Here is a 24,066-nt window from a genome sequence, read left to right on the forward strand (position 1 = left end):
AGAACAGACCCTCGTTGCCGGGTGTCCTGCGTCAGAACCCAGCTGATCGAGAGACGTCAAGATGGTGTCGAAGGGAGGGGAGGTCTGGATCAAAGCCTCTGACCCTCAACACGAGCGGAGCTGCCCACGGCCGCCCCTGCCGGGGGAACGGGCGCTGGGGAGGCCCCTGTGGTCAAGCCTTGAGACTCGGCATCAGCCTGGTCCGGCAGCACCTGGGACACCTGGGTCATACCCCAAACCTGGTGAAGCAGACTCTGCAGCGTAGTGAGAACCCCAGGGGCCACTGGCAGCCCCCCTCCGGGGGAACTGGCCCGCCTCCCCACCCAAGCGACCGGCAGACCAGTCCACGGCCCGGCGGCACTTGAACTCCTAGAAGAAGTCATCTCTTCCCTTTGTAAAGGCTGGTTGCTTCTAAGCTGGCTGTGCGTTAGAATCGCGCGGGAGGGGGTTTGGAAATTCCAACGCTCACAGCTAACTTAGACTCTCTAGTCGGCGGGGGGGGGGGGGGGCAAGTTTTTAGACGCTCCAGGTGAACCCTTGTGCAGCAGAGGCTAGAGCCACCGGTGCACAGGCAGTGACGCAGGAGGCGCCTCACAGGGGCTACAGCCTGACACCAAGGGCAGGCCCACCTTCCAGCAGCACCTGGGGCGGCACCTGGGCACCGAGGAGACACACAGACTCACGGCCCCCACTCCAGAATTTCAGACTCTGAAGCATCTCCTAAGACTCCAGGTGACCCCAACGTACATTCTAGATTGAGAAGCACTCATATGCAAATGCAAAATAACGAGGAGGAGGAAAGGCTGCTTCACCCGCAGAGGAAGGCAGGCTCAGAGACGCAGCTGGCGGAGGCTCGTGACAGTGGGAGGGCTGAAGCCCCTGCCTGTCAATCATCCATCACTCTGACAAGAAGGGACAGAGGCCGGAGCCCGCACACCGACGTCTTCCTCACCCTCTTCCCCAGCGTGGTTGAAATCTCCCATCATCCGGGCCCCTGACGAGCCAGCTGCCATGGGGACACATGCACCTGGGACCAGGATCTCCAGGCCAGCGACTTCCACAGTGCAGCTCCTAGACCAGCAGTGCCGGCATCACCGGCTGAGTCAGAACTTGGGCGGAGGGTGTGGTCGGGCGACCTGTGCCTACCAAGCCTCCGGGGGATTCTGAGGGAAAGCTGGCGGACCACTGCTCCAGCCCGTTGGCATAGACGGTCAGCTTAGTTTGATTGTTCAATGAGGGGTTCGGAAGAATTTCAGAAGAAGGTGCTAGCGTTGGCAGTGGGCAGGGATAGAGGGGGATGGAAGGGTGCTAAAGACACTGGGTCTCTGGGCAGAGCCCTAAGGGCAGAAGTCACAGACGAGCGTTGCCCGAACACCTGGGGACACGCTGAGAGCTGTCACCTTCCTTGCCTGGAAGCCTTGGCACAGGAAGGTGACAGCTGGGACCGTATTCTAATGGTCTGAGGGGCAGTGAGCTGGCTCAGGGCGACAAGCCACAGAGAAGCCGGCTGTGTGTTCCTCGTACACCACTTACACCCTCCAAGGATTTTTCCCCATGAGACAGTACCTAACCTCATCCAGCTGGCAGGGGACAGAACAGAAGCAAGTATGCGCCCTGGGATCTGTAGCTCAGCCGACCTGCTTCCAAATCCCACCTGCATCGTGTAACCCCAAGTACTGGAAACCTAAGCTCATGAGCCTCTGTTTCTTCATCTAGAAAAGTGAACAGGGGCATATTTCCAGTGGTACTGGATTGTTGGGAGAATGAAACAATGTACATAAAATGCCTTATACTGTTGGCAACTTGGAAAATGGTGGAGGAAGAAAAAGACTGCACGACGTGAGCGCATACGACGCCCCAGACGCAGTGTTTCGGCCTCATCCCTCTGCCCACAATTTCAAAATCTTCAGTGAGGTAGGAGGTCTCCAGGGGCCCTGGCCACCTGAGAATCCCCCCAAGCTCATGGAGGTTTTAACGCAACGCAGAATAAAACAGCAACCCGAGTATCACAAAAGATGAAAAACTTGAGCATAAAAATGAAGTTCTCCCACAGAGAATGGGAAGGGCCAAAAGGTTCCCTCCAATCGAGCACTGGAATGAGAATCAGATGCTTTTTAAAAGGCAGAACAAAGCTCCGGAACGTCTAACACGGAGGCGACATCCCAGATGAACTAACGAGGAACCGTCAAGGCTGCCAGGAGTCCTGCCAGCTGCAGAATGAGTGTGGCCCCCGGCTTTTCCATCCAGAAGTGAGAGTCCTGACGGCCGGCACACACACAGTCATCTACGGCCTGTGTCTTCTGAATGGCGATGAGTTAAAGTCTCGATGGGATTAAAGCTGTGGGCTTCCTACTGAAATACTGTCATTTAAGTTGAAAACAAACAGCGTCATCAATTCCAGCTGTCACCGAAGTAGACGGTGGGTCCAAATTTCAATTTCTTAGCGCAGCAGAGAACAGCCCACCTGCCGGGACGCCTGAATCGGGATTGGGAGCCACTAGCTCGGGGGCCCATCTGCTCGGAATGTGGGCTCGGGGACCAGGCCGCCTGTGTTTGGGTTCTGGCTCTGCTGCTTTGTGGTTGTGTAATAGATTTAACGCTGGCAATAGATTTAACCTTCCTGTGCCTCGGTGTCCTCATCTGGAAAAGTATGAGAATTATATACGTTCCTACATATAGGGTGCTTGGAACAGTGACAGGCACACAGTAAGAACCCAATAATGATTATTATCCTTGTTGTTGCTGATGAAAGTTTCTGGCAGAGAACACAACCCCGAACGCTTAGACGTTCAGAAACTGGCCTGAGAGCTTATGAACAGGCAGGCGAATGCTGTGAAGAACTGTGTGATGCCTCGGCATTCGCTGTTTCAGAATGCAAGTCTGTTGTCATTCTAGAACTTTAATAGAAATATAGAATATAATTATATGACCATCTTTTGGCTTGAGGTGTCTATTGTGAAAGGATTGGATGTCAAGCCCAGCCTTGAGAAAAAGCAACCTGGGGTTGAAAGATTACATACTTTCCTGATAATGTTAAGAGTTCACTTCTGGACCAAATCCATTCAAATAAGATGATGGAGACTGAGAAATACCTCCACGGCGCCCCAGAGATGCCTGATATAGGCGGCCAGGTGAGCCCAGGACATGTGAGTTTTGAATCAAGCGTCCAGGTGTATGGCGGGGGGGGGGTCTCGTCGTGAGCTCTGGACCGGACAGCCCTCGCCAGACTCGGGAGTCTACATCGGAGGTGTCCCAGTGTAGACGGAACAGCCAACACTTAGGAAGGGAGCCAGCACCTGCCTGACGGGAAAGCAGAGGTGAGGATGCAGGACAGCGGGCAGGAGGAGTGACCGCCAGGCTTTCTCAGAGAGAGGCAAGCCACGCCCACAAAGACCCGTAGCCAGGGATTGTCTAAGGCACATCTGAGGACGCACGGTGACGGTCAGGCTCACCGTGCTGGCGCAGAGGCCGCAGACGGTGGCTGACCGCTCAGGTGCAGGATAACTTGGCGGCCAGGAGCGGGGGCAGCTGGCTTCACACCCGTGCTCTAGGGCTGATTAGCTGTATGACTCGGGACAAGTTACCCCACTTCTCAGTTTGTCCATCTGCAAAACAGGAACAATAATAGTGTCTGTCTCACAGCGTTGCTGTGAAGATTAAGTGAGTTAATACGCGTAAAGTATAGAGAAGAGGACCCGGAGCGTGGGAGCTGTGGCCTAAGCACTGGCCATCACTGCTCGTGTTAAACGGTGTTTGCTACCTTTAACGTCATCGTCACCACCACCGTGCCACCTGGCCCTCCTGTCAGTCCAGGAAGCAGGGCTGTCTCCCCAGGGTAAAGAAACCAAGCTTCCTAAAAGGACAGTTCATAGAGCATGGAGTTTCCAGACCTCAGGGTCAGGCCAAAGTTCAATAGCCAGCTCTTAGTTGTTCCAAAATAGCTTGGGATTAAAAAAACAAAAAAAAACAAAAAACCCCAATTCAATGCAATCCTTGATCCATTCAGAGAATGGTCCAGATGGTCTCCTGATCCCAAGAATATATGCAGTGTAAATCATCAAGTGTGATAATACAATAGACACCCACGAGCTCATCACCTAACGTAAAAGCCAACACCCCTGAACCCACCTAGAGCCCCCCCATCCCACCTGCCTGCCTCCCTGGGGGTTTTTAACCTCACGCTGAGGTCACCTTAGGGCACTCTGGCCGGGCCCGGGGCAAGGGGAGGCTTTAAAGGCTTGTAAGGCGAAAGCTCTGTCGAGGACACAGCTGCATCCCCTGCGCCCGCGGACGGGACTGGTCTTCACTGACGCACAGTGACCTTGTCCATCACAGAGTTCACATCTGGGCAGGGACACTGGTGATGCACAAAGAGGTGCCTTCAGATTCAAGGACCACGCAGCCCTTCAAATGATCTGTTTTGCTTTAGAAAATAATTCTCTGACTTTAGCGCCTTCTTTCCTCCCTCTAAGAGCACGCCTGTTCATGGCATCTGTTTAAAAAGCCAACAAGCACAAAGGTTCAGAACAGGGACTTGCTGTGAACGTCAGGCTTGTTCAGTGTGTGCGGACCCTGTGACCCCCTCCCACCTCCAACCTCGCTCCACAGCAAAGGCAAGAGTAAAGGAAATTCTATAATACTACCCCATAGCACGTAAAAGCAAAAGTTATGTTTTCCGACACTACCAGAAACCCCCCACAAACTCTGCTTTGTTTAAAGTTACCAAGAGCAAAAGAGATGTGCATGCAAACATGCCAGGGGGACAGGCAAGGGCAGAAAACAGGCGAAGGGTCAGCGTCTGTGGACACATGAACCTGGCGTCACTTGCCATCAGGCAGCAGAGGGACGGAGGCCCCCAAATCCATGAACCACGTGCTCAAACAGAGAGCACTAACTTTGATAATTATTAGACAGCCATAGCGCCTTCTTCCAGAGAGCTCTAGACCTGTTAAGTTAATTTCTTATAAAAACATGATCGCACTTGAATGTAAGTTTAACGACAGAGAAATCTGATGGGTTATTTCATTCCTAAGAGATTCGCCTTCAGCGAGAAGGCGGATATGGGTCTGGGGGTGTGCGTGGTCTGTCATTTCTCCATTGAGAACGGCTGGCCTTGACCACATGGCATGCAGGGTGTAGCTGGTCCCTGACTCTCTGCTTCCCAGGAAGCTAGTGGACATGGCGGTGACGGGAAGGGACCGCCTCCCTGGGGAGACCACTGCGCGGCAGGCACTGGTGTGAGCCCTTCACGCTCCCGCAAGCCCATCTGTAGACGGGGACTCAGAGGCAGAGAGAGGTGTTACAACCTGCTTGCTACACAAAGCCAACAGGCGGCCAAGCCGGGGATGGCTCGCGATCGTGTAAAAGCCAGCTTTCCCTTGTTATTGGATAAAACTGACTCGGTCCAGACAGAGTCCCAGGGGAGAGGTAGTAACATTAGCCTCAGCTTCTCCCAGGAGGATGGGGAGGAAGCAAAGAGACCACAGAGGCCTCCACTGGAAGGAAGGAGGCGGCCGAACGTGGAGGGTTAAGTGAACACACTTAGGGTCGAGCTGTGGACATGGCCCATAGGGGCTGGTGGGAAGGAGAGTAAAGCTGTACGACTCCGTTTCTGCTTTGGTGCCTTGACCTTAGCTAAGGCGGCTGTGGCACCTGATTAAAAGATGTGAGTGCAGTGGTTTTCTAGGGTACAATTCTAAAATCACTTAGTACGCTAGGGTGTTCTGGTTACTAAGTGGTCTCTACAGCTGGGCCTCTGAGACAGGCTGACATCAGCCTAAGAACTGACAGGCCAGCACCTGGACCAAGTAAGACCACAATGTCCCCAAGACTTGGGGCCCGAAAGCATCCAGCGCTCATGACACTGAGGAGGCCACAGGGGAAACTCTGCCCACCCACACGCAGGAACGATGCTGTGTGCCAATAAAGCTTTATTTAAAAGAAACAGGCTGTGGGCCAGATCCGGCCCTCAAGCCACAGTTCGTGGATCCCTGACACAGAGCCAAGGCCACCATCCCCCCACCAACACAGCGAATGTCTGACGAGAGACTGACCCGGGAGAGGAGCCTCTGGTCCCTTCTGGCTCCTTCTGAGCCCTGTGAACTCTGACCTCGTCCTAAAGCTTGGGAGGGTCCCGGGCTGGGGCTGAGGAGAGACAGTGTGTCCCCTAACAGGAACCAGAGTTCACCTGTGTCCTCTGTTCGTCACGTCCTGTCCTAGAACCTTGGGAGCCGACATCTCTCATGTGTACACGTGCCTGCTTCCTCCCCGCCCAGGCTGCAGGAGGCTTTTAGGTCTGCAAAGGAGTCTCTGCTCTCCTAGACAAACCAGATTTGCAGCCTCCTTGGGGGCCCTGACCTGCTGCATCTTGCCAGCCCCGCCCCCCAGCCCGGTCACACCCCCGTGCAAACAGTGAGCGTGATAAGACATCAATGGGGCCATTGCGGAATCAGGCAACAGCTCCTCTGGAAGTGGGAATTTTAAAGGAATGTGTGCTCATGAGCCCTGGATGCAAACCAGCGGATCCAGTGGAGGAGCGACCAGCACGGACAGGCCCCTGGGCTTCCCACTCCAGCGGGCTGGGCTCGCAGAGCTAAGGGCTTGTCCTGCTGAGAACGTCTCCCTCCCGGCAGCCCAGGGGGCCTCGTTCAGGAGCGTCTCAAGCACCAATGGGCCGCATCAGATAGAAAAAGGGGAAAAGCCCTCCCACCAGGCCGAGCAGCTCCGAAGCCCAGCCCCACCAGAGAGCTCCTTCCCCGGTCACGGAACTAGGAAGGACACCCTGTTCCCAAGGCTTGTTTTTGCCTCTCCTTCGGGCCTCCACTGACGCTGCTGCAAGAGGAGAAGCCGTGTCTCAGTCTGTCAGTTCTGCACCAGAAGCCAGAACTCGCGGCAAATTCTGCTGGGGAGACTGGTGGGCGACAGATTGCTTCCGGAACAGGATGCACTGAACGTCCTTTGCACGAGACGTTTCGGGGGCGGCCAAGCTGTCTAGCAGCAGGCATGGTGCCAGGCCAGGATCTGAGCTTCTTGAGCCGTCAGGGGGATAAGCCCCGGCCAGTGTGGGCAGGTCCCAGGTGGAGCTCGGGGCCCCGGGAAGGGCCAGGACCCGCCAGGCCATAGGCCGTCGGGTGGCCCAGAAGGTCACCGCGGAGGTAGGGCGAGGGCAGGCTCGGCTGGCACGAGGGGCGGGCGCAGAGGGCGAAAGCGCCCGAGTCCTCCCTGGCGCACACGGGTGTCCACGGTGCTGGGTGACACGGCCACCTGACAGCACCCTGGACCAGAGTCTTCCTTCTCTTTAAGCCACAAGCTCCCTGAACACAGGATTACAGTCTTACGACAGTTTTCGGGCACCCATGGGCCCTGGGTTGGGGACCCTTGCTGGATGCCTTCAGAGCCAGTGTCCCAAGGACAGAGGGACCTTCCTTTCTCCACACCCCTCAGGACCTGTGTCTAAGGGAGAGGGAGTGTCCCTCTGGGGGGACTCCTACTTTGCCGGGGGCGGGCAGGGGTCCGGAGCAGCCCTCGCGATGGGCAGTGAGGACGGGCTGGGGCCGCTCCTGGACGGGAAGGAGGCCTTAGTGGGGAGGGCTGCCCACGGGCCGCGCGGGTCTCCATGAACTCACGGGTGCCCCTAGTGGCCGCGCTTGATCTGGCGGAAGAAGGCCATTTCCCCAGCAGTGAAGGGTGGAGACGTGGCGGATGGGAGCTGACGGGGACTCATGGGATTGGTCACTAGGGCGGCTTACGAGGACACACAGGAGTCACAGCATGCCCTCACGAACAGATCAGGACGGACAGATTTTCAATCACAGCTTGAGTGACACGGTTATTTTTGAGGCTCCCAACCCAGAAAAGAGGTCCACAGCCTCCATTCTCTGTTATTTACTTTAACATTTCTATCTCAGTTTTAGGGACACTCCACACCCGGTTCCACATTCACCTGGTGACGGGGACAAGACTGGAGCTGGCCCCGGTCCGGACGGGTGGATTGTTGAGTTTGTTAAACAGCTAACCACACCCAACCCATCACGCTTACCGCTAACCCCACCATGATACTCCCTCCACGCCGAGGAGGCCCATCGTTTTGCTCCTGATGATTTTGAAGCCCTGCTGCCTAGAGGAGCTCCATGACACACGCTCAGTAACTGTTTCCTAAATCGTCGAATCTCCACGCCACCCTTGCCCCGTGCTCCTGGGCCACCCGGGGTCCACGCTCCATCCATCCCTCCCAGGGCTACAGCCCTGACCCGGGCACCAGACCCATCTTCTCGGGCCTTCCCTCCCCCGCCCGCCCGGCCCGCCAGAGCTTCATCTCTACAGACTTCGCAGCAACTCGAGAGCAGGGGCTGCACCAAGCCCCACCTGGTGTCCCCCTCACCTGGTCAGCACAACCTGCGAGAGCCCCGGGGATCCTCGTCGGGCTGAGACGCTAAAGCAGACTGGAACGCTGGCAAACGCCGCGTCTCCGGGCTGCAGTTCATAACGCGTCCATCTGGAGGGACTCTCGGACAAGGAAAAACCTCACAGGTCTTTTCAATGGAGAATAAAGCCGGGCCAAAAGGAGGCAGGCACTTTTCAGAAAACGTTAACTGCTCTGAAGAAAGGGTCACTGAGCCACAAAGGCTAAAGGACATGACACGGCCCCAGGTTTCAGGGGAAACATACCGGAAAGGACCACTTACACTCAGGAAAGGGCCATTCTCATGCAGAACTTCTCTGGATTTCAGGAATAAAAGGCAAAGGTGTCATCAGCCACAACGAACCATTTTTGACTGGGTAACAGTCAAAACTGTGATTCTGTGAACAAACTGGGCTCCTGGTGCTGTTGGCTTTGCTCCATCTGATCTAATTACAACGCGTCAAGTCTGCTGACACCGTCTGTGTCAAAACCCGCGCAATTCCGGATCTGATCTCTTCCATGTTAAGAAAATGTGACCCATACGATTTGTCCTATTTGCTTCCATTATGGCCAAAGACAAAGGCGAGAAAAATGAGCTACACTAAAAATACAGCTGCTCAGCTCTCCCCCAATCTGTACATACATCTAGATTCTGGGACCCTCACTATCTCCCACTTCAGGACCCATTCACTGAATGTTCTGTTTCATTGGTGAGACTCAGTATTTGGTGATAAGAATGTAATTTCTGTCCCAGGAAATCCACTGGCATTCAATACCAGAAAACTCGAGTCAGCAACTCTTCAACCAAAATCCCATAAAACTTACGAAAGAGAACCTAGAGGAGTTTGGTGTGAGAAGAGAAAAAGCAACTTTTCGTCCTTGGAAAAGAATCATAAGTATTTCACTACTTTTCCTCTTCTGGTTAGTGGAAAATAATTGCTATTAAAGTTCTATAACCCCGATGTTCCCAAAGGAAATGGAATCTGGTTTCGAGAGAAATAATATTTTCTAGGTTATGAGAGCCCCCAAATGATTCTGTATAAACAATGTCAGAAGGTTTTAAGAAACACTTATTTTCCTTGTTATGAGAAGAATGGGTACACTCATCGTTCAAAAACTGAAATACATAAAAGTATAAAGAAGAAAATTAACATCACCTATACTTCCACTGTAAAAGAGCACTGCTGTTGGCATATTTACTGCCGGGCTCTTTGTTCTGCATATATCTATACTGAAATATTTATTTTTATAGAATTCCTATCTAGGAACACAGTTTTAGAAACTGCCTTTATAACATAACAAGGCCTGTTTTGAAAGCATTTTAAATGCCTGACACCCCATTTTCCAGCTATATCGTAATTTATTTGATCAATTCCCTGTTTCAGGCCATCTATATAGCTACAGTTCTTCTCCTTTGTATAAATAGCATGTCAACAGATCATCTTCATGCATAAATATCCATCTGAATTTGATTTCTTCCTCAGGCTACATTATTATTAGAAGTGGATCAAAGGGAATAAAATCATTCGAGACTCTGACACGTATTGCCCCATCACTCCCCCAAAGTCATACCAAGGTCTTACGAAGGGTGGGGGGGTAAAGATTAACAATAACCCTGTAATTGTGGCTTCTTTATTTTTGAAGTTTAACTCCCCCCCTCCCCGATACGGTTATTTGGCCATTAATATTTCTTTTTTTGTGGGGACAGAAGTTTAAAATAACATCATAATTTTGGCTTCCTTGGTTATTTTTGAGGTTTGACTTTTTTCCCTTGCTACGTTATTAGGCCATTAGTGTTTCTTTTTCTTTGACTTCCTCCTTGTTCAAGTTTCCTACAGGGTGTTAAAGAATTTTCCTACCAGGTCAGAAGAGTTCTTCAGACATGAAGGAATGGTAACAGCCCTTTGTCATGTTTGCTGCAAACTTCATTTAGATTTCATGCTTCTAGAAACACAGCAGCTTAAGTTTTTATACAGTTAAATCTGTCAAAAATTTCCTTTTTTATTTCTTCCATTTCTTTCACATTCAGAAAATCCTTGCCTTTTCTGAGGTTAGCCAAATATTAACTTACGTTTTCTTTTATTATTTTCTTTTTTTATATCCAACTTTTAAATCCATTGGAAATTTATTTTGGTGTACAGTGTGAGGCAAGATCTGATTTACTTTCTTCTTCCAAGCGTTTAGACAACTTTCCCAACAACATTCGTGAGATGAGCCATCTCTTTTCCACTGGATCAAGTGGCTTCTGCTTGTTGATATTAGGCCATCTCTTGTGTCATATTCAACTTTCTGGTAATTCCTGCAACAAGCCTGCACTTTAAATTGCTCAAGATTTCCAACACGTTTTGAAATACAGCCTTTTGCATCCAGGTGCCTCGTTGCCTGACTCGGGGCAATTCCACTTCAGCTGCCCTTTTTCTGTCTGCCTGATAAATTTCTGTCCATTCTTTATTCTTAGTGTTCATGGGTCATTTTGCTTTATGCTGATGGGGTTCAGGACACCCCACCCCCAAAAGAGGACACCTTGGCAGACTGCACCCTTCCAGCTGAAGGAATCTGAGAAACGGCAGGTGCAGGAAGGGGGTGCTGACCTTTCCCGTCTCCCCTGAAGCAGGTCTTCAGACCCTCACGTGAGAAGTGCCCTCCCCAAACCTGGAGGAGAGGGGCATCCTTACCTCCGGACGGTGGACCACTGGGAGGGATGTGGACGGACAGGCCTCACGAAGCACCCACCCCCACCCCCAGTTCACTGCTCTGAGATCATCTCCTCCGTCCTTTATTTTTCCACGACTTTCCACTTTTCATTAAACCTGGTACAAAAACACTGCGGTTTAACAGTTTCTTTGGGTCTTCATTGCCTTATGGAGGCCCCTGTGTCATGTAACATTTACATTAAAGAAATGGGTTTGTTTTTCTCTTGTTAATTTGTCTGTCGTTACAGAGCCCCAGCCGAGAACCCGGAAGGGTAGAAAGAGAAAGATTTTTCTCCTCTCCTACAAGGTGTCAATTTCATTAATAGAAATATGGATAGCTGAATTTTTGGGTTTTTTTTAATCTGAAAACTATGGGAAGTTTAAAACTGTATTTTAAGCACAAGTCTGTGCCTGACGAAACGTTCAGAACTTTGGACATATTAAAACCCCCATAATAACCCTACTTGGAATCCACAGTTTGTAGACGGGGAAGCTGAGACTGGGAGGGATTCAGGGGTACCTGGCATGGGTTACCAGCTAGTGGGGAGAGGGGGATTCCAGCACGTTCTTAACCTCGATTCTGAACGGCCTCTGCCCACTTTTGTTATCGATCACTCTTTTGCCTCACTTGTTGTTTTCAGTTCTCTGTTATACGGTGCTTCGTTTGCCTTAATCTTTTCCAGAAATTTTAGAAACTATAAATCTTGCTTTAATTCTACTGATGACCGTCTTAAAGATTCAGCCCCATTTAAAAAATTCTACATTTCTCTGTCCGTCAAAGAGTAAAACAGGATCTTCTGCCCACCTCCCTCCCGTGTTTGAAGACTTGTGCGTGCTACGTTCTACTACCTCATCCCTCACGTATCACCACCCATCCCATTTTCCATCTTTGTTACCATAAAATTACCTAGACTTTGGGATTCCTAATCATTGTTATGATTTTTATATGATTTATAGCTTTTCATATTTTTCACATCAAGATGTCCAACCGATTTTAATGCTACTGCTTATCCTTATGCATTGTGACCTTCCCATTCCGGAACTTTAAATTTTACTTCCCCCTCATCTTGCAGTCCCTCTTTAGCTGGGCTTTAAATAGCTCGTTTTCAAGAGAGGCGTGTGGGTGGTGTATCTTCTGCGCCCTCGCGTAGATGAGAATACGTGCTACGAACGGCAGTTTGGCTGGGTGAGAAATCTGGGGGGAAAACTTTGATTCTCCAAACTCTTTAAGTGATGCTTCTTTCTCATTGTCCTTCATCCCGGAAATCATTCCTAAATATGGGAGCGGGGGGTCACAGGACCCCATGGAGAAGATGACAGCTGTGGCCGCTCTCCCTCCCAGAAGGCAGATACAAAATTCTGCACATAGTTTTGGAGGCTCCCCTGACCCCCGAGAGCTGGGGTGGGGAAGGGCTGGGAGTGAGGCTGTAGGTGCGGCCACGGGTCTGAAGTCGAGCTCAACACTCCTCCTCTACTACTCGGAGGTACTTCATACAGATCATCTGGAAAGACAGAATCAGACTAGGGGAAGATAATTCTGCGAAGAATTAGGATAAAGGGACTTGTAGAATTTCGGAGCTAAAATGAAGTGGTTTCTTGTCCCTCAGAAACAAAGAGCTGAGGGAAGCACAAGTCATCTTTGGGAATCAACAAACTCCAGGCTCTTTCAATACTGGATCAGAAGAGAGCTTTGCAAAGTCCCCTGAGAAGACAGAAGGTTCCCAGACGTGTAAGACCAGCCGGTGTCCAGCATGAATACGTTCAAATAAGACAGAGAAAGCCGAGGTGCTGAGGCAAACACCAGGGATGCCTGCGGAAAGGCCCACAGAGAAGCGTCTAATTTAACCTCAAGGGCCTCTGGCCCCAGGAGCACAGCTGCCTCTGTCCCGAGATAAATGTTAAATCTCAGCCTGTTGCCATGAAACATTTACCCAGTTCCCTTGTTATAATTCCACGTTCACTTGGCAGTGTCCTGAGCCCCCTGACGTCTGTCTACTGGGAAAGAAGGCACCTCCCCAGGGGGTTTCTGCTGTTCACAGTCTATGGTACAGTGTTTCACACGGCAAATCAATAAAACGGGTTCATTACGAGTTGCCTTCTGGGTATCTTGACTACACTGGAGAGATTGCTCTGATCAAGTTGACAGACACATGGACAGTTTTCTTTCTCTGTAAATTAACTGGCATCCTGGTGTATTACTCAGTCAGGACTACCCTGGAATTGGTCTCCAGGGGCTGGGGCGGGGCCTCTGCGTGAGCCGTGGAGCCTTAGGAAGGAAGGCCAGAATCAGCAGCTACCCCCCTCCCAACACCCGCTCCTGCCTTTAGACCCTGCTGCGTTTCCACATGTGCGTCTGTTTTGGGGAACGGAGGGCTCTGATTCTAATAACTCCCTGCCCCCCAACCCCATCCCAAACATACAGACATCGCTTTTTGTTTTTTTGGTTTATTTACTTATTTTTTATTTTCCCCCTGTTATTTTATTTTCCTGATTTTGCAATACACCTCCCTGGGTCTGTGTATTTTGCCAACTGACTGTTTCAACCTCTTGTGTTGCTGACTGCACTAGAAATCAGAGAAAAGCCTTTCTCTGCCCTTGTCAAAACTTCAGCTGTTCAGTTTGACACAGAAATTTTTCTCTATTGAAAAGTAATAAAAATTAAAATGTCGCAGGATCTAGAAACAGAGCAGTTGGACAAATCAACTGACATTTTCTTAAATTGTGTTTTACCATCTCAACATTGGACTTAAAAAAATTTTTTTTATTGGAGTAGAGTTGTTTTACAATGTTGTGTTAGTTTCTACTGTACAGCGAAGTGGAGTTCCCGTGCTGTACGGCAGGTTCTTATTAGTTATCTATTTTACATATATTAGTGTATCTATGTCAATCCCGATCTCCCAATTCATCCCACCCCCAACCCCTGCTTTGTTATAAGAAAATGGAATCTACTCCGAGACTAGAAACACCCAGGGCCGCAGTTTTCCAGCGTTACTGTGCATGAGAATCACCCTGGAGAGCTCACTCACAAGCTGCGTGCAGGCTCCGCTCTTAGGGAACCGGATGCTGGCGTCTGGGGTGGGTGCGGCGGGCTGTGTACCGAGCAGCATCGGGCTTTGTGCACCTGGCGTGGAGGAGGGAGCTTCTGTCTAACACAGGGACTGAGACGAAACCCATCAAACTGGGAGAACCCTGGCATCCCGCCTCCCAAATTTCCAATCCCAGAGCATCAAAGTACCGCAAAGAGAAAGAGCTACAGCAACACATCGGTAAGCGCAGGTGGCTAGAAGGAGAGAGGGGACGGTGTCATTCCTCGGCTCCCTCCTGGCACTAGAGAGAACTGTCCCATGTGCGTTTCTGGCTGCAAAATTACCGTCTCCTCTGTGCCGCGCCTCTCCCGGGGCTGACAGAACATTTCTTTACTCAGAGGAACAAGGTGATGAGACCCAAGAGGAACTTGGTGGGAACCAGAACTTGGTCTGGGGACCCATCTCCACGAAGGGAGGCTTAAGCTTGAGTAGCTAGAGGGGGAACGTGAGTAACCGGGGGGAGTGGAAGGTACCTCCTCCTGCCCCCTCCTCGGCCGCCCCGCTCCACCTGATGACTTCCCCTCATCCGTGCTGAAAACAGACTGAGCTGAACTGAAAATAACCGAGGAGATTCAATTAAATTACATCAGGCCTGGCTCCCAGGCAGTTGCTAATAAAATCATAAGCATTCTAATCAGTGTGGCAGACAAAGACAAAAATGTTTACTGGTTCTCTTTTTTTTTTTTTCCCCACACTGAAGTAGCCAAACCTTCAAGAGACAAGGCCCAATGAAACCAGCCTTCCTTCTATCACCTTTACGTGAGGTTACGAGCAGGACGTGCTCTTGCTGACTCCGCTGAGGGAGCCCCATCTTCGGGGGGAGGCCTTTGCTGGGCTTCCCCACCAGGAATGCAATGGCTGAGCATCATGTGTGACACCCGCTTAGCCGGAGATGGCCCTGCACCTGTCGGTAGGAAAGGGTTCAACTGTCCCAGACCAACAACTCTCCCCTACACTCCTGGTCACCGGAGATGGGCTCAGAGCTGATTCTCTCAGGGGGCGGACTCGTCAGGGGCTACCGGAGGCCTCGGGCCAACAGGGGATTGGTATTAGTATTTGCTTCTGGAAGACGACAGTCCTCAGAGAGAAAGACAACATAACAACAAGCCATTTCCCCTCGGCCCTCTATCTACTGTTCTACCACAGTCTTGGAATCTGAGAATACAAAGCTGAAGATAAACATTAATTAAACTTCCCATGTCAGGGCTAAGAGATTTTCACCTGAAAAAGCCTCTTATCACCTCAACCACAGTTTTAAAAGAATCTGGATGTTCTCATTACCTTTGGGATCTTTCTCCGACTGAGCCCATCTGTCAACACTTTAGACCTTCCCAAGGCGACCGACCACGTGCATCGAACCTAATGTGAGACTAAATTAATTCCGAAAGAGGTAAGACTGGGGGCCAAGTATCTTGGATGTAAAACTTTTAATCTGGTGAAATAAGCAAGCTGTTCGTACACCACTGAGCCACCACTGACTCGACAAAACTGCCAGGTGGAGAGAGATTCAACGGGCAGATATACAGTGTGGCAGGACCCTCAGGCCAGAGCCCGTGCACGGGGTGAAGATTCCGTTCCCCGCGAGGTCTTAGGAGGTGGGCATTTGAGATCTAAGTGCTCTGGCAAGGATGCAATGGGGAGGGGACTTGCCATCCGCAGCTAAACCACCACAGTTTACAAGCAGGAGGAAGAAGCCATGTCACTCTGAGCTTGGAGAGCAGGGTGCTCTTGCCTTAAGGAAATGACACTGGCGACCCTTTGCCCCTCATCCTGGTCTTGCTGCTTCCCACAAGCACCCAGTGCACTCAGTATAGAAAGCTACGTTCAAATCACTGCACAGAGAGCCCTGCAGGAGGGACAATCCACGGGAAGACACACTGCTAGTTAGTACACATTTGACAGCTCTGCCACAGATAGGTCAGGATGAGGTACCACAGTCAGGATGTCAATAATGACACGTCCCTTGGAAAACGTGCAACCTCTTTCTTGGAGGATGTGTGTCTCTCTGAAGGATCCCAAGAGTCATGTGGCTTTATGAATTCGGCTAAAACAGGATCATTTCCATGTGATCCAGATACAGGGCTAAAATGGGAAGAGTTGCTTTGGATTTGGGAGGTAGCAGCACAGTATAAAGCTGGGTCTTTTTTACGCTGTGCTCGCTGGGTTCTTCTAACGTCATCATCATCTACTCAACACCCATCTCTTAGACACAGATTCAAGGCACTGGGTACAGGAGATAAGACGCCGTCTCGGACCTCAAAGGGCTAATGGTCTGGTAGCAAGAGATCAGCATGCAGATAAACACATAACCACATAATAAATGTTAGAAAGGGTGTGGGGAGAAAGTGGTCCATTGTAGGCGGGGCACAAAATGGTAGGAGGGGCTTTATGAAGGGAACTGGGGCTGAGGGTTAAACAAAACTCCTGATGGAGCAGGGTAAACAGCACAGGCAAAGGTGAGCAGGTGGGAACCAGCCTGCCCCCTGGGGAAACGGCACGTAGCTTTTCTTCACGATGCGAATGCGGAGTGTCAAGGTGCGGGGTGGGCGGAAGGGACCAGACTGCAGAGGCAGGCAACGTACCGGCTGCTGAAAGGGTCACACAGACGTACGGCACCTGATATTTAGGAATGGCCAACCAAGGAAGAAGACAGAGTAGATAAATCCATGGAAAACACACCAGTGGGGAGCTGGAAGCCCACGCATCTGAATGTGGCAGTGTGCCAGCACTCCTCTGGGACAAGCAGGCTGCTAGGTGTGTTTAGCTCCAAGGCAGTTCCTGTTCTCTTTTGCAAAGGCTGTGCCTGGATGTTAAGCCCCAGCCAAGCTAGAGATGGGTTCTTCCAAGACTGAGAATTCGAGAGCAAGGGCGAGGCTGCGACGGCGAGGCAGGCGGAGAAAGGACACAGCCGTCACGTCTGGCCCACTCCTGCGCGATCGGTCAGCACACATCTTGACGGGTATTCGTGTCCATCCTTCTTGCCCATTTCAGGTCTTCACTCTGAGGCAGGCAGGAGTTCGGCTGGGTTCCCTGCTGCCACTTTTATCGCTAGCCGTCATCTAAACCCTGGAAAATGGGGGCTCTGGGGGTCATGACGACAGTGCCAAGGGCCAGCTCGGGGTAGCCTCACCTGTTCACTGCAGGATGGAAACATGAAATGGCCAACACTGTAGCCACACGGTGTGGGCCTATCTGTAGTAAGGGGAGGGAGTTGTGACGGGCACACATCTCCCCTCAGCCAGAGCCAGGAGCCGGCAGGGTAAGGGGGTGGGAGGCATGGGCCGGGGCACCAGGGTCAGGACGGCCTCCATTCAGCAGCCAGTGACCTGGGCAGGTCACACAAGCTCTCACAGCCGGTGTCTGTGGGACAGAATGACGACGAGGATGAGAGCACTCTTCCGGAAGGGTCGTCGTGATAACAGATAGGAAAGCATCCAACCAGGGCTCGGGACATGGAAGGGGCTTAACAAGCGTTGGTTTCTCCTCTCATAGGACCCAGGCCCTCCGGCAACGCCCGCGGCTCTCGTGGTGTGCACTGCGTCCCCCTTTCCCACAGCTGCTCCCCGTGTTCTGACCAGCTGGCTGTTAGCAACCCCGTCAGGAGCTCGGAGGTTGGTTCATCTGGGGCTTCCTTCCAGCCCACAGGGATTTCTACAGAGAGCATTTAAGTGCTGTACCCACTAGAACAGAAAGCTCCAACCTAACAGAGCTCAACTTTTTGGAGGTTTGGTTGATTTGAAAATTTTCACTGATTAACATTCGCCGCACAGGCTTTGTGTGTGAGTGTGTATTTCACACGTGCTTCAGCGTTTTGTGTTTTGTTTTTGCTGAACCATTTGGAAGTAAGTTTCAGACTTCAGGGAAAATCACCCCTAAACTATTTCAGCATCTCCCCCATAGCCACATTGCCATGACCACCCAGAAGTGTCGTGTGGATCCAAAACCACTATCTAAAGGGTAGTCCAGATTCGGATTTCTGCCCTGCTCCCCAGACGTCCTTTAGAATTGTTATTTTCTTGGGCCACAGATTGCACTCGATTATCAGGTCTCTTTAGTTTCCTTTAGTCAAGAATAGTCCCCTTGACGGTTTTTGTTTTTCACAACACTAACATTTTTGAAAAGTCCCAGTCGGTTACCAAGCAGAATGTCCCAATATCTGGATTTGTTAGTTTTTTCCCTCATTAGATCCGGGCAATACAGTCTTGGCCCCAGTACTAGACAGGCGTATGACAGTGTGTACTGTACTGGACAGGCGTAAGACAGTGTGTACCGTACTGGACAGGCGTAAGACAGTGTGTGCCGTACTGGACAGGCGTAAGACAGTGTGTGCCGTACTGGACAGGCATAAGACAGTGTGTTCTGTACTGGACAGGCGTAAGACAGCGTGTTCTGTACTGGACAGGCGTATGACAGCGTGTGCTGTACTGGACAGGCGTATGGCAGCGTGTGCTGTACTGGACAGGCGTATGGCAGCGTGTGCTGTACTGGACAGGCGTATGGCAGCGTGTGCTGTACTGGACAGGCGTATGGCAGCGTGTGCTGTACTGGACAGGCGTATGGCAGCGTGTGCTGTACTGGACAGGCGTATGGCAGCGTGTGCTGTACTGGACAGGCGTATGGCAGCGTGTGCTGCACTGGACAGGCGTATGGCAGCGTGTGCTGCACTGGACAGGCGTATGGCAGCGTGTGCTGCACTGGACAGGCGTAAGACAGCGTGTGCTGCACTGGACAGGCGTAAGACAGCGTGTGCTGCACTGGACAGGCGTTAAGACAGCGTGTGCTGCACTGGACAGGCGTATGACAGCGTGTGCTGCACTGGACAGGCGTAAGACAGCGTGTGCTGCACTGGACAGGCGTAAGACAGCGTGTGCTGCACTGGACAGGCGTATGACAGCGTGTGCTGCACTGGACAGGCGTATGACAGCGTGTGCTGCACTGGACAGGCGTATGACAGCGTGTGCTGCACTGGACAGGCGTATGACAGCGTGTGCTGCACTGGACAGGCGTATGACAGCGTGTGCTGCACTGGACAGGCGTATGACAGCGTGTGCTGCACTGGACAGGCGTATGACAGCGTGTGCTGCACTGGACAGGCGTATGACAGCGTGTGCTGCACTGGACAGGCGTATGACAGCGTGTGCTGCACTGGACAGGCGTATGACAGCGTGTGCTGCACTGGACAGGCGTATGACAGCGTGTGCTGCACTGGACAGGCGTATGACAGCGTGTGCTGCACTGGACAGGCGTATGACAGCGTGTGCTGCACTGGACAGGCGTAAGACAGCGTGTGCTGCACTGGACAGGCGTATGACAGCGTGTGCTGCACTGGACAGGCGTATGACAGCGTGTGCTGCACTGGACAGGCGTAAGACAGCGTGTGCTGCACTGGACAGGCGTAAGACAGCGTGTGCTGCACTGGACAGGCGTATGACAGCGTGTGCTGCACTGGACAGGCGTTAAGACAGCGTGTGCTGCACTGGACAGGCGTATGACAGCGTGTGCTGCACTGGACAGGCGTAAGACAGCGTGTGCTGCACTGGACAGGCGTAAGACAGCGTGTGCTGCACTGGACAGGCGTATGACAGCGTGTGCTGCACTGGACAGGCGTATGACAGCGTGTGCTGCACTGGACAGGCGTATGACAGCGTGTGCTGCACTGGACAGGCGTATGACAGCGTGTGCTGCACTGGACAGGCGTATGACAGCGTGTGCTGCACTGGACAGGCGTATGACAGCGTGTGCTGCACTGGACAGGCGTATGACAGCGTGTGCTGCACTGGACAGGCGTAAGACAGCGTGTGCTGCACTGGACAGGCGTATGACAGCGTGTGCTGCACTGGACAGGCGTATGACAGCGTGTGCTGCACTGGACAGGCGTAAGACAGCGTGTGCTGCACTGGACAGGCGTATGACAGCGTGTGCTGCACTGGACAGGCGTAAGACAGCGTGTGCTGCACTGGACAGGCGTATGACAGCGTGTGCTGCACTGGACAGGCGTATGACAGCGTGTGCTGCACTGGACAGGCGTATGACAGCGTGTGCTGTACTGGACAGGCGTAAGACAGCGTGTGCTGTACTGGACAGGCGTATGACAGCGTGTGCTGTACTGGACAGGCGTAAGACAGCGTGTGCTGCACTGGACAGGCGTATGACAGCGTGTGCTGCACTGGACAGGCGTAAGACAGCGTGCGCTGCACTGGACAGGCGTATGACAGCGTGTGCTGCACTGGACAGGCGTATGACAGCGTGTGCTGCACTGGACAGGCGTATGACAGCGTGTTCTGCACTGGACAGGCGTAAGACAGCGTGTGCTGCACTGGGCAGGCGTATGACAGCGTGTGCTGCACTGGGCAGGCGTATGACAGCGTGTGCTGCACTGGACAGGCGTATGACAGCGTGTGCTGCACTGGACAGGCGTAAGACAGCGTGTGCTGCACTGGACAGGCGTAAGACAGCGTGTGCTGCACTGGACAGGCGTATGACAGCGTGTGCTTTGTATTACATCCCGTCAGGAGCACCACCCTTTCGGTCGGTCACATTACGGAGCAGGCTGAGGATGATCGGGAAGGTGCCACGTACCAAATGGGCGACATGGCTACATGGGAAAACATTTAGTCCAGGTAACAGCATTCTGACTACATACCCTCGACGGGGCATCACCTGAGGCTTTATTTAAAATGGCAATGAATTCTTGAGCTTTATGGAGTAGGCTTGTTCTTGGTACAGGTGTTGGTATACTGATTCCGAAACCGCTGCACGTAATGCGGGGCAGAACAAACAAATGGGCATGTTGACATCATCGGGGACCAGGGGTCTTACTGAGGGAGGATGGAGAATCAGCGAGGACTGGGAAAGGTGGAGAAGAACTCTGGTCCAGGATCAGAGCCAGAGGCAGCAGTGGGAGGTCATTAAAAAAAACCCTGCCTCTGTCTACTGGAAGAGCTTAGAGGCAGTAGCACCCCCGGAGCCCCAAGCACCCCCAGAACCCCGACTTTGGATTCTTATTATCATTCCCATTTTTAAAATCTCCAGTGTTCCTCAGAGAAAGGAAGCTCCAGAAAGAAAGAAAGTACTGGGCTTCCCTGGTGGCGCAGTGGTTGAGAATCTGCCTGCCAATGCGGGGGACACGGGTTTGAGCCCTGGTCTGGGAAGATCCCACATGCCGCAGAGCAACTAGGCCCGTGAGCCACAATTACTGAGCCTGCGCGTCTGGAGCCTGTGCTCCGCAACAAGAGAGGCCGCGATAGTGAGAGGCCCGCGCACTGCGATGAAGAGTGGCCCCCGCTTGCCGCAACTGGAGAAAGCCCTCGTACAGAAACGAAGACCCAACACAGCCATAAATTAATTAACTAATTAATTTAAAAAAAAAAAAAAAGAAAGGAAGTACTGAAAAAATGGATGGGTCATGTCAAGGGGACGCAGAGCCAGCATGAAGGGGCTCCCGCTGGCCATATTTTGAGCAATTTGAACATTTTAAAAAGACACTAGAAAAGAAATTGTGAGCTCAAATTGCTACTTAAAAAAATTGTAGGGGGACATAAAGGGAAAGCTTTTCTTTCAGATGAATGCCAGCTACTGAACGCTGAAGCAATTACAGAACTAGAAAATCACCATTTTGCAACCGTCAGTATAATAACTGATTAAGGCTCGTCCACGGCTGCCAAAACCATCGGACAAAAAGTCGCTGGTCTCCAAGTACAACACCCAGACCCCTCATTAATTATAAATTTAAAGAAGGTACCTTTGCAGTGGAGGGATCTGATGAAAATACCTTAACCAGGTGGTCAAAGGTAGCATCACTGATAATGGACAAGCTGGATATACTCGAGGGGAAGCAGCTGCCTGCTATCCCTCCCTATCCCCAAGCAAAGGACCAGCCACAGCAGCGGCGTCACCTTTTGTGCTGTTGAGCTGGATCTGATTCCCACAGCCAAGCTTTTATTTAATAGAAATGACCTCCAACTAATACCTTTTCTGTTCTGCAAGCGGCTTGGTCCAACTGCTCCTTGCTGGCAGCCCCAAACAGGTTACTATACTCCACAGGCCTTCCTGCCGGGGGGAAGAGCATCCGAACAAAGCTTTCAGGTGACCAGTGGGCTGCCTGCCACGCCTCCTTTCCCGGAATCGACAAAGAAAGTCGAGGGTCACAGTGAACCTCGGGGTCATGCCTGGGGTTCAGGGTGTGAGGGTGACGCTCTGTCCTTGCTGAAAACACAGCCACCCGGGACTGTAAATGCTCCTGCTTGAGAAAGAAGTATTTAACTGGGAGCTACTACCCCGTGACTCCTAAGTCCCGTGCAATCTGTAAACTGTGATGACTGTAGCCCTAACCCCTTGAAAATGGAGAGAAGTTTCCCCCCAGCTTTCCCCACGGCGCACTCAAAATCCCTGAAATCCTGGACTGGGTCGAGCTTCCTGAACACACCAAGCACTTCGGCGGCCCGGCATCTTTCCTTGAAGTGTCCTCTCCCCACCTGTGCTCCTGGCTCTACCGTCACTACCACCTGCAGCTTCCTCGGTGCAGACGGGGCACTGCCCCCAGGCGCCCTCCACGCTGACGCTGATGGGCACCGGGCGCTGTCATTCTTTTCCACATCCTAAGTCCCCCTGGAGACCACACATTCCATGAAAGGGACTATGTCTTCCTTATCTTAGCATCCCCAGGGCCTCGCAGAGAGCCTGACACACAGCTTATAAATGGATAACAAACAGTCGGATCAAAGAATGAATGATTATTATGCAAGGCTGAGTCTCACTGCCTTGACTCCATCCCAATGACGCTATTAAAAGGTGGAAGAACACACACAGGGACTAGTATTCTTTAAGCCAACAACAGCATGAGGGCAAAGTCCCGACACAGAGCTAGAAGAGAGACAGAGGACGCAATCTGTAGGCTGCCGGGACCTGCAGGAAGTGTCCCCCAACCCCGGAACTCGATTTAGAACTTCATCTCCATAACTTAACACCCCAAAGTATCGGAGAAAATCAGACTCTTCTGCAGAATAATCTATTTGGGGAAGAGATGTGTTCCTGAAACAGCTGTAAAGCATACAATATTTTTCCCATTTACTTACAACATTAAATTGAAAATTCGTTCCCACGAGGGATTATTTTTCTTTACCACTCCTCCAAACCAGATAAAAGGTACACAAGAATGTAGGAAACCTATTAAAATCGCATACTGAACGAAAAAATAAAAATGACACTGTTCAGATAACATCAGCACCACTGCCCAAAGGCAAAAAATAAAAATATACCACGAAAGCACAGGCCTTTCCCAGAAATACTGTACCAATCTCGAAAGGAAACTGATCTCTGATTTCAAAAGGGTGATTTCCATCCCAGGAGTCCGTTGGGAATTTCTATTTTACTTCGGGAATTATTTTCAATTTGAGTGATTCTGCACAGGTCAAATGGAAATGGAGCTAATCTAACAATTAACACAGGTACTTAGGGTTTAAGTGCATTTTCCAAGAAATCACTTGCATTGGTATCATAAGCTCTGCTCGTTATGGTCTATTGTTTACATCTGTGTTCCCGTTAAGGCCGGCTAATTCCGCTACCCCATCTCAGCCATCAGCTGCGGGTCTCTTCCCTCTGGCCTCTCAAACACCTACAGTCCTTCAGCCTCTTCCTCCGCGGGGTCTTTCCCTCCCCACCCCGTACGCCCCAGAACCTCCCCAGTCACAGTTATGTGACTGTCTGGCACCCACATAACTGAGCACTTAATTATACGTGGCCTTGGCTTGTTCTTTAATTCCTCCACACGTTACACTTTTCTCCCCTGGTCCTACGTCCCACGTTTAGACCTTCTGTCACCTCAAAGAAGCTGTGGGGTGCTGAGTGTGGGTTTAGAAACTATTTATGGGTTTGCTATTTATCCAGA

General features: G+C 51.5%; 1 protein-coding gene across 1 annotated transcript in view; it reads right to left on the reverse strand.

Moving 5' to 3' along the window:
- Nucleotides 1-24,066, reverse strand: part of PRKCA (protein kinase C alpha) — a 370,742-nt gene that overhangs the window by 77,697 nt on the left and 268,979 nt on the right. The window lies entirely within an intron of this gene.

Source organism: Eschrichtius robustus, chromosome 20 (assembly GCF_028021215.1).
Source record: "Eschrichtius robustus isolate mEscRob2 chromosome 20, mEscRob2.pri, whole genome shotgun sequence".
Classification (NCBI taxonomy): domain Eukaryota; kingdom Metazoa; phylum Chordata; class Mammalia; order Artiodactyla; family Eschrichtiidae; genus Eschrichtius; species Eschrichtius robustus.